This window comes from Nematolebias whitei, chromosome 1, assembly GCF_014905685.2.
Source record: "Nematolebias whitei isolate Nwh7 chromosome 1, NemWhi1, whole genome shotgun sequence".
NCBI lineage: Eukaryota > Metazoa > Chordata > Actinopteri > Cyprinodontiformes > Rivulidae > Nematolebias > Nematolebias whitei.
In genome coordinates this window covers 11882085-11891274 of record NC_056498.1, presented here as the reverse complement: position 1 = coordinate 11891274, position 9190 = coordinate 11882085, and positions in this window count along the sequence as shown.

Sequence of the window (9190 nt, the reverse complement as noted above, 5' to 3'; positions counted from 1 at the left end):
GAATTCAATGAAGCACACTTCCACCGATGACTGGCCTTTTAATTTGAGACTTCTGGGCATTCTTCACCCAACACGTCACTCGTTCAGTCAATGATGAGCAACCGCAGCTAAGGCATGAAATTTCAGGCACAAAAAAATGTATGCTCCATCTCTCAACTCAAAGCTGATTTTAACACTAACCTACTTAATTAATGTGTCACCATGTTTAACACACCCTTCCAAAAGGCATCAGGGAGGAGGTGATGCTTTGTCCATGTCTGTGTGTTAATTTGCCTTGATTGTTGCACTCAACCCTGTCTGGTATCTAAATATCTCTTTGACCATAGACCAACTGTAATGACTCTCTCTCAATGTAATAGTTGGCTGTAGATACACAAGTTATTAACTTTTGTAGTGAATTCAATTCTCATTGCCTCTAATGTGTGTTCCATCAGTGTATGAATGTGATCTAAAGCTCTGAATAGTCTTTGTAGAGATGTAGTGTGGTGCTGTATCAATGTGTGAGTGGAGGTAAATGAGGACACTTTGTAACATTGTGTTGTAAAGAGCTTTGAGTATCTTGATTAGATGCAGTAGAAAGCTGCTAAATAAGTACAGTCCATTTACCATATATATATATATATATATATATATATATATATATATATATATATATATATATATATATATTCAATTCAACCTTTATTTTGACAGATTAGTCTCATTGAGGCACAAGGACTCGTTTACAAGAGAGACCTGTTTTAGACAGACACCAAGTATATAGTTCCTGTCCAGATGCACCGATCGACTTTTGTCTTCCAACTTAAAATTCAAAGTATGTCACATTGTAAAAATCATCATAATCACAAAATATAAAAGTGTTAGAAGTTATGTTTAATTATTTTAGAACTTCTATGTTCAGTTGTTTAAGTGTAATTGATCAAGAAGAACATTTCTGCTCCGTAATGCAGAAGTGAAGCTGTGACATCTCATTGAAGTTCTGCTGCACTTCGCTACAATTTAAATTTAAATACTATAATATTTTAAATAAGCAATCCATGCCGTATGAATATATATATATGTATATGGTGGCAGCCATCTTGGATGTAAATGTAACAACCCAATTTTTGGAAGTAACCTTTCCTTCATGTACAAAATTTTGAATTCAACCTTTCACATGCATTGTAAAGACCTTTGTCTCTTTATCTAACCCCCCACTCTCCTCCGTTTGGTTTTTCTCTTCTCCTCCTACTTTTCTTAGCATCAACATGACATTGAGTGATAGGCTCCTCCTTATGTTGCCATATTCTGTCACCTCCTGGTGACTTAATGTCTCTATCCTCACTCTCCCTACGGAGTCCCTGACCTCTTCTTTCTCCTCTAATAGGAATGGATGATAGCTGCAGTGTCCTCCCTCCTTTACATCACTTTCTACACATGCACCCTGCAGCTCTTGGTGCATACGTCCGTTTGAGCCCAAGCATTTCAACAGAGTTCATATAAAAGGAGTGGATCGTTTGGTTGCTATGAACTGGAAGCTTTAGACAAATTGTGGGATTTATTATGTTTATGTAATGATTTTAGTTTGGTTTTTTTTTTGTCTGTGCCATTGTGCGTGTGTGTGTTTCTGTCTCTTTTACCTCATGAACCAATGAATCAAATTAAATGGAACTCCAAGAAATGAATCACTGGATCTTCAACTAATTGCTGTTTAGAACTAATCTAATTCAATGTGTTAATATCTTAAAAACACAAAAAAATGGCTGTATACCATTCACATTTGTAAATATAAAGCTCAAGTTGCATGTGAGCGAAGCTTAGATTCATTCAGAGCACATTATTTTCAAGTACTATTGCAAAAAAAACAAAACTAAATTGAACGATTCATTATTTGAATAAATAATAATAATAATAATAATAATAATAATAATTACTTTATTTGTATAGCACTTTTTAAATAAATGTTACAAAATGCTTCACATTAATCAATTAAAACAACATCACAAATGACACCAGAAACACATAAAGTATACCAAATCAATTAAAATACATAAAAATATAAGAAAATATTATAAATAAAAATATGAATAAATTCAGATATTAAAAGCCGTATTATACAAGTTAAGTTTTAACAAATGATTTAAAAGAAGACAATGACGAGGCCTGTCTAATATTTAAAGGAAGAGCATTCCACGAAGTAGGAGCCCTGACCATAAACGCCCTCCCTCCTGTCACCAGTCGAGCTCTGGGAGTGGAAAGTAATAACAGATTTAAGGATCTGAGATTGCAAGAAGGGATATAAGGGGTAAGGCGCTCATATAGATACGATGGCACAAGACCATTCAGGGATTTAAAAACAAATAAAATGTTGAAGTCAATTACAAAAACACACGGAGCCAATGCAATGAGGACAGAACAGGAGTGATGTGCCGGTATCTATCTTGTGAGAACTGTAGCTGCAGTGTTTTGTACTAGTTGAAGATGATTAAGAGAACGTTGGGGCAGACCAGAAAATAAAGAGTTATAATAATCAAGATGATTAGATTAGACAAAGGCATGAATAAGTTTCTACATCGGTTAAAGAAATAAATGCTCTGATTTGGGCAACATTCCGAATTTGGAAAAAGTGTTGTTTTAGTGATGTTCTTAAAATGTGTAGCAAAACTAAGATCAGAATCAAACATCACCCCCAAATTTCTGGCTTCATGAGTGCAGTTAAAACCAAGAACAGAAAGGAAATAAACTACTAAATCCCTTTTGTCCTTGGGTCCAAACAGCATCATCTCAGTTTTATCGTTGTTGAGTAAAAGAAAATTATCAGACATCCAGGTTTTGATGTCTGTAAGACAGAGGGTAAGTTTATTGAGTGTAGAGAGGTCTGATGGGTTAAGCCTAATAAATCTGGGAATTGTCTGCATAGAAATGAAAATAAATATTGAATTTATGAATAACCTGATCAAGTGGAAGCATGTAAATGGAAAATAATAGTGGCCCAAGAATAGACCCTTGGGGGACACCACAGGTGAGAGAAGCTGAACTGGAGGAATTATTGCCAGAAATTACAGAAAAAGTCTGTCATGAAGATATGATTTGAACCACCTCAGAGCAATGTCTCTAACACCTAGCCAATAAATTAGTCGGCTCAATAGAATATTATGATCAAATGCAGCAGAAAGATCTAGGAGCACTAAGACTGTACAACAGCCAGCATCTGAGTTCATCCTAATGTCATTCACAACTTTTAATAATGCGGTTTCTGTACTGTGATATTGATGAAAGCCAGACTGAAACTTTTCAAAAAGTGAGTTTTGGTTTAAATAAGTTAAGATCTGAGAGTACGCCACTTTCTCTAAAATTTTCACAATAAAAGGTAATTTAGAGATCGGCCTAAAGTTGTTAAGATCGTTACAATCCAGGTTGGGTTTCTTCAATAATGGTTCAACAGCAGCAGTTTTAAACATTTTGGGAACTGCCCATGTGGATAATGATTTGTTAAATAACAGTTAAAATATCAGGAATTAAAAAGCGACAAACATCCTTAAAAGTTTGTTGGTAAAACATCTAAAAAAGAAGAGGAGGGTTTCATACAGTTGATAGTCCTTACTAACTCAGCCTGAAATAAGAGGCTAAATGAACTGAAAAAGTGATTTACTTCCTCATGCTGAATAGTAGAGGCAGATGGCACAATTTGAGCTCTGATAATTGAGATTTTATTAATAAAAATGAACAAAATAACTCACATTTCTCAGAAGAAAATTCATTAGAAATAGGTGATTTTTAATTAAAGAGTTTATGGTGTTGAATAAAAGTTTTGGGTTATGCAAATTTGAAGCAATGAGGCCTGAGAAATATTTAGATCTTTCTTCTTTAACCACTCTGTTCTAATCTTTCAAAAGATTTTTCATAGTAAAAAAGTCGCAGCTCAAATGGTGAGATTTGTATTTCCGCTCAACACATCTACATGCCCTCCTGATGGATCGAACACCATCATTTATCCAAGGTGCTGGTTTGGACAAAGCAGATTTAGACATGTTAAAGGGGCCACAATGTCCAGTGTTGCTGCACATCTGCTTAAGAATTCTGTCGCCAGAACATCTGTAGAGAGAGATGAATGTGACTGTTGAAGCTGAGGATAACCTTAATAGAAATTGTTCTACATTATGAGATGTGATAGGTCTGAACCAACATGGGGCTTGGGTGTTTGAGGTCTTAAGAGCTAAAGGAAAGCAATAATAATCTCTGTTAGCAAAATAAATCATGGACCACTGGGTGCATCTTAATGAAACCTTCAAGAAAAAGATCACTGAATGTGTTTTAGATGATCAAAATACAATACTGTTAAGTTTACATTATCTTTTACTGATGAACATTTGGAACTGATCCAGTTTAAGATGGTCTTCACGGCCAGTTCACCCTCTACATAATAAAAAATTGCTTTAATTAAATCAATTTTACAGATGTAGAGCTAAGATTTTGTGTGGTCATTTAAAATGCATTCTCTGATTGTGACATCATGTGTATAGTACATACTATTATTTTCAACGCTGGACCAAAACAGTGGTGCAGTTGGTGGAGCTGCTGCCTCTCAGCGAAAAGGTCTCCGGATCAAATCCCAGTCAGGAGGACCCTTCTGGGTTGAGTTTGCATGTTCTCTCCGTGCATGCGTGGGTTTTCTCCAGGTACTCCAGTTTCCTCCCACAGACCAAAAACATGCATGTTAGATTGATTGGTAATTGTCTAGGTGTGAGTGAGAGAGTGAATGTTTGTCTCTATGTGTCCCTGTGATGGACTGGAGACCTCTCCAGGGTGTCCCCCACCCCTCGCATAGTGACAGCTCAATAGTGACCCCCGCAACCCAAATAGGAAGAAGAGAGTAAACTATAATGGATGAATGGCTCTCAAAGCTCTTCACAACACAATCTGTGCCTCATTTACCCATTCATACAGCACTCTACTAGATCTCTGCAAAGAATAATCAGTGCTTAGATCGCATTCATACACCAATGGGACACACATCAGAAGCAATGAGGGGTTCAGTGTCTTGCCCAGGGACACTTTGACATGTGACTGCTGGTGGAATTGAACCCCCAACTCTTGCATTGGAAGATGACTGCTCTAACCACTCAGCCACAGCCGCCCCGTTGTGCTCATGCCCTAAAAGTCTGGCATTAAATGTGAACAAACTAAAATTAATTTAATGATTTTTTTTTGGGGGGGGGAACCATAGTAATTTGCCTTATCAACACAAATGTTTTAGCTGTTCGTGGTGCTCCAGCAATTTTATCTAAGCCTCAGGAAGTGGGTTGGGGTGACGGTGGTGGAAGGGGTGTGTTCGACAGCCAATCTAATTCAGTGTCAAACCACAGCTTGTCTTCAGTGAACCTCATTTCCTTGGTCTCCGTCAGTCTTTTATTTTTCTGAAATCTTTCGGTGTTACATAAAGGAACACATTTTTCCTCGCCCCCCATTTGTCCTCCCCTTCTATTCTGTCCCCTCTCATCCCCAAATCTGCCCCTCCTCCTCTAAAAGTCATTTCCATTACCTCGCCCTATTCTTTCCTCATTTCCGTTTTATTGTCATCTCGTCTCTTTCACCTTTACCTAATTTCTCTACTTTCTCAGCCAGTCTTTCATTTCGTCTGACTCCACGTCCAAAGCCAAGGTAACCCTGACGCAGACCGCCAGTTCTCCCAGCTGACTGGCATGGAGTTTAGCAGCACACAAGTGATCTTTAACTTTTATTGCAAGAGTCACCGTAGTGGTGAAAGATGTGATGAAACTTCTAATCGCAAGAAAATTTAGTTAACCCTCAAAATTATGTTCCGGTGAAATTTGATCGTTTTAAATGTTTTCACTCAGAAATGGTTATTTCATTTGATCTGACTGACATTACAATTTGTATATATTCATTAAGCTAAACCAGGCAAATCCACTGACATCACTGATTTATTTTGTAAGGGAGGTCTGAAAGTATGGAGGACGGAATGTGACAAAATTAAATAAATAAATACATAATACAAACACAACAATTAAATGAGTCCTTTAATTATTAAATACACAATTAAATCATCAAATATATATAATATTATTAAATACACCATTAAATAATGAAATGTACCTTTTAAATTATTTATTTCATGATTTATTTATTTTTGTCACCTTCTGTCCTCCAGTAACACCATGAAATGATTTTAACTGTCAGTCGCACTTGTCAAACTCAGTGGGCGGGACTATGGTGGCTCATGAATGGACCCTGACGCCTGATTGGCTACTCCTCAAAGCAAGCAAAGACAAATCAGCTGCAGATAATTGATTGATCCTCAGGCAAGAAAATATATTCCGAAACTTTAGGAAGTAGTAATTGTGTTTACATGTATTTGGAAACTCTGGAACAACCTGCCTACCAATATTAGGCAGGCATTTCATACAGTTTGAGTTGATATAGTATTTTTTGTTCAATGTTCCTTAGGCCTGTCACGATAAACAATAAATCAATTATGAGCAGGATGAATGAAAATTATCAACCTCATTTTCATTTATCGGCTCTATTGTTTCTTCGTGTCTCTCTCTTTCTACTGAATACATCCATCCATCCATCCATCCATTATCTTTACCCGCTTATTCCATTTTGGGTCACAGGGGTCGCTGGTGCCCATGTCCAGCAATCACTGTGCGAGGGGCGGGGTACACCCTGGACAGGTCGCAAGTCCATCACAGGGACACATAGAGACAAACGAGACAAACAACCATTCACTCTCTCACTCACACCTATATAGACAATATAGATTTACCAATCAGCCCAACATGAATGTTTTTGGTCTGTGGGAGGAAACCGGAGTACCTGGAGAAAACCCACACAATCATAAGGAGAACATGCTAACTCCATACAAAAGACCCCAGGTCCAAACCAGGGATGAACCCAGGACCTTCTTGTTGTGAGGAAACAGTACTAACCAGTACACTGTTGTGCTGCACATGACAATGTGTAAGTTTGTCCACACAAATCATAAGAAGAAACAAAATTACTTTTATTTTTGTAAATGCTGAAACAGCGTGCGTTTGTGCTATTACCCTGTATATTTTATGTTAAATAAAATTTAAAAAAAGATCTCAATAGTCGCCAAAGTTCATTCTCAGTAATCCAGGTACAAATTCAAGAATGTTCAGTCAGGTCATCTGGACGGTTTCTTTTTTTTTTCTGAGACATTTCGTCCTTCACCTGAAGGACTTCTGAGGAGCCACAAACAACCTGGAGTCCCAGAAATACCACACTCTCATAGTGGGGGAAAAAAAACAAAAAAACAGTTTGCTGGTGATAAGATGGTTTCTGAGGCCCGCCCTCTCCCCCATCAACTCCTCTGGGATCTTAATAGTGTCAATACTTTATAATCAGGGGTGCATATAACTGGTACGCCGGTACGCATGTGCAACAAAAATCAGGAATGTGTATCATCACCTGTGTTACCACATGACTCAGTTTGCGTACTTGACTGTGGGATCGGGATATTTCCTGGTGGGTCAGTCTGATGTGAGAGCAGCAGGGCCGGCGCTCCCTGTTTTTTGGGTTTTTTTAAGAACTTTGTATTAACAACATTAAAACACAGAACACCACTACCGCTGCACCTGGGCCACCCCGCCTCCACCTAGGGCTAGCAGGTGGCGGCAGCAGGTTTGTTTTTTGTTTTTTTTGCACAAGTCGGATATGCGATGCAAACTGTCAATCCAGTAGGCGTGTCAGCAACTGACCAATCAACAAGCTCGATTTTTCCCGAAGGTAAACAACCCTTATCTGCGGATATATGCAGCCCATCAGGGTTTTTTTTTTCTAGAACTTTATTAACAACACAAAATAGAACAATGCAACACAATACAAATACAAACTCGCGAAGGGGTGTCATAACTACATTTTGGTAATCAGATGAGCCTATTTCAGTGTAGTATTTTTACTACATTTCTGCTTTATTCTAGCATTTTCTACACTTTTCATTTTTTTTTAAGGTTTCCACTTTTATTATTTTTTTTGCTTTCAGCAAATGTCAGCTGTTCAAATTTGCATTAACAGCTTAGCAATGAGAACTTCTCAGCCTTGTTTCAGCTTCTTCAGCAGCTTTTAATAAAATATTCAAAAATAAGCATTCACAATGCATTTTTGCAGGAAATGCAATTTCTATTGCATATTTTATGCTTTTTTAGCTGTTCATAAATCAAAATGTTTAGCTTATTAGGGAGATTGGTGCTGTGACTAATGGATTTTGTCACTTTTGTGCTGGTTTGCGCTCAATTTTGCTACTTGAACACAACAGAAGAGTTACCTTTAAACACACAGCTGAAAAACCCAACACATAAAACCTCCTTCCTCTGACTAAAGACATTTTCTAACCTTCCAGGTCACATTTGTGAGCAGATGCCTCAAACGTGTAAATCTTGAGAGCCATTTTTTGCTTCCTAACAACAACCTGGAATGCCTACAGCATAATGATCTGTTTAAATGAGATATTCTTAGGATGTTGCAGTGATGTCATGTTTAAAGATGAGAAAATCTGAGAAGAAACCAACTTTGCTCCGATGTTTCTTCTCTTTGTCTTTTTGTGGCTAACCCAGTCAGCAGCTCTCCCCGTGTTGGGTCACAGTATTATGACGACCATCTGTAGAGAGGGGAAGGGCATCAGTAGCTACATCAGCATCTGTTGACCTCACCTTTTCCTTGGTTGTGCCAGGGGACACTAACGGAGTACATGCATACACGGGATCTACTTACAGTGATTTATTTTAATGTGTGTTTTTTTAAAGGAGGTGGATTCAATTGCTACACGGTAGAGTATTGCTGTGCAAAAATGTTTTGTGTCAAACCCTTTAAAGATGGCTGCCACAGCTAAGAGAATTTAGACAAGCCAGTCAGTTGTCCTCCCTCGATGAGGGAAGTGTTTTGTAGTTTTTGACGTGTGCCTTTCTGGACTGAAATGGAATGCAAGAAAACTTTGCTGTTTTATTCCAAGATTTTCAAGGAGATATACTGTCTAGAAGAATAGAGGTAGTTATTGTTTAAATTTGTTTGGTATTTGCTTGTCCAAAGCAGCGCAGTGTAATGGATCCTGGCACATGTATCCACCACCAGGTGCAATGGTGGAAGTAGTCACCATAGAATAATGTTCAGCCAACCCAAGAGCCACCACAATTATTTGAGGGACAAAAAAAAATAAATCGTGTAGGGA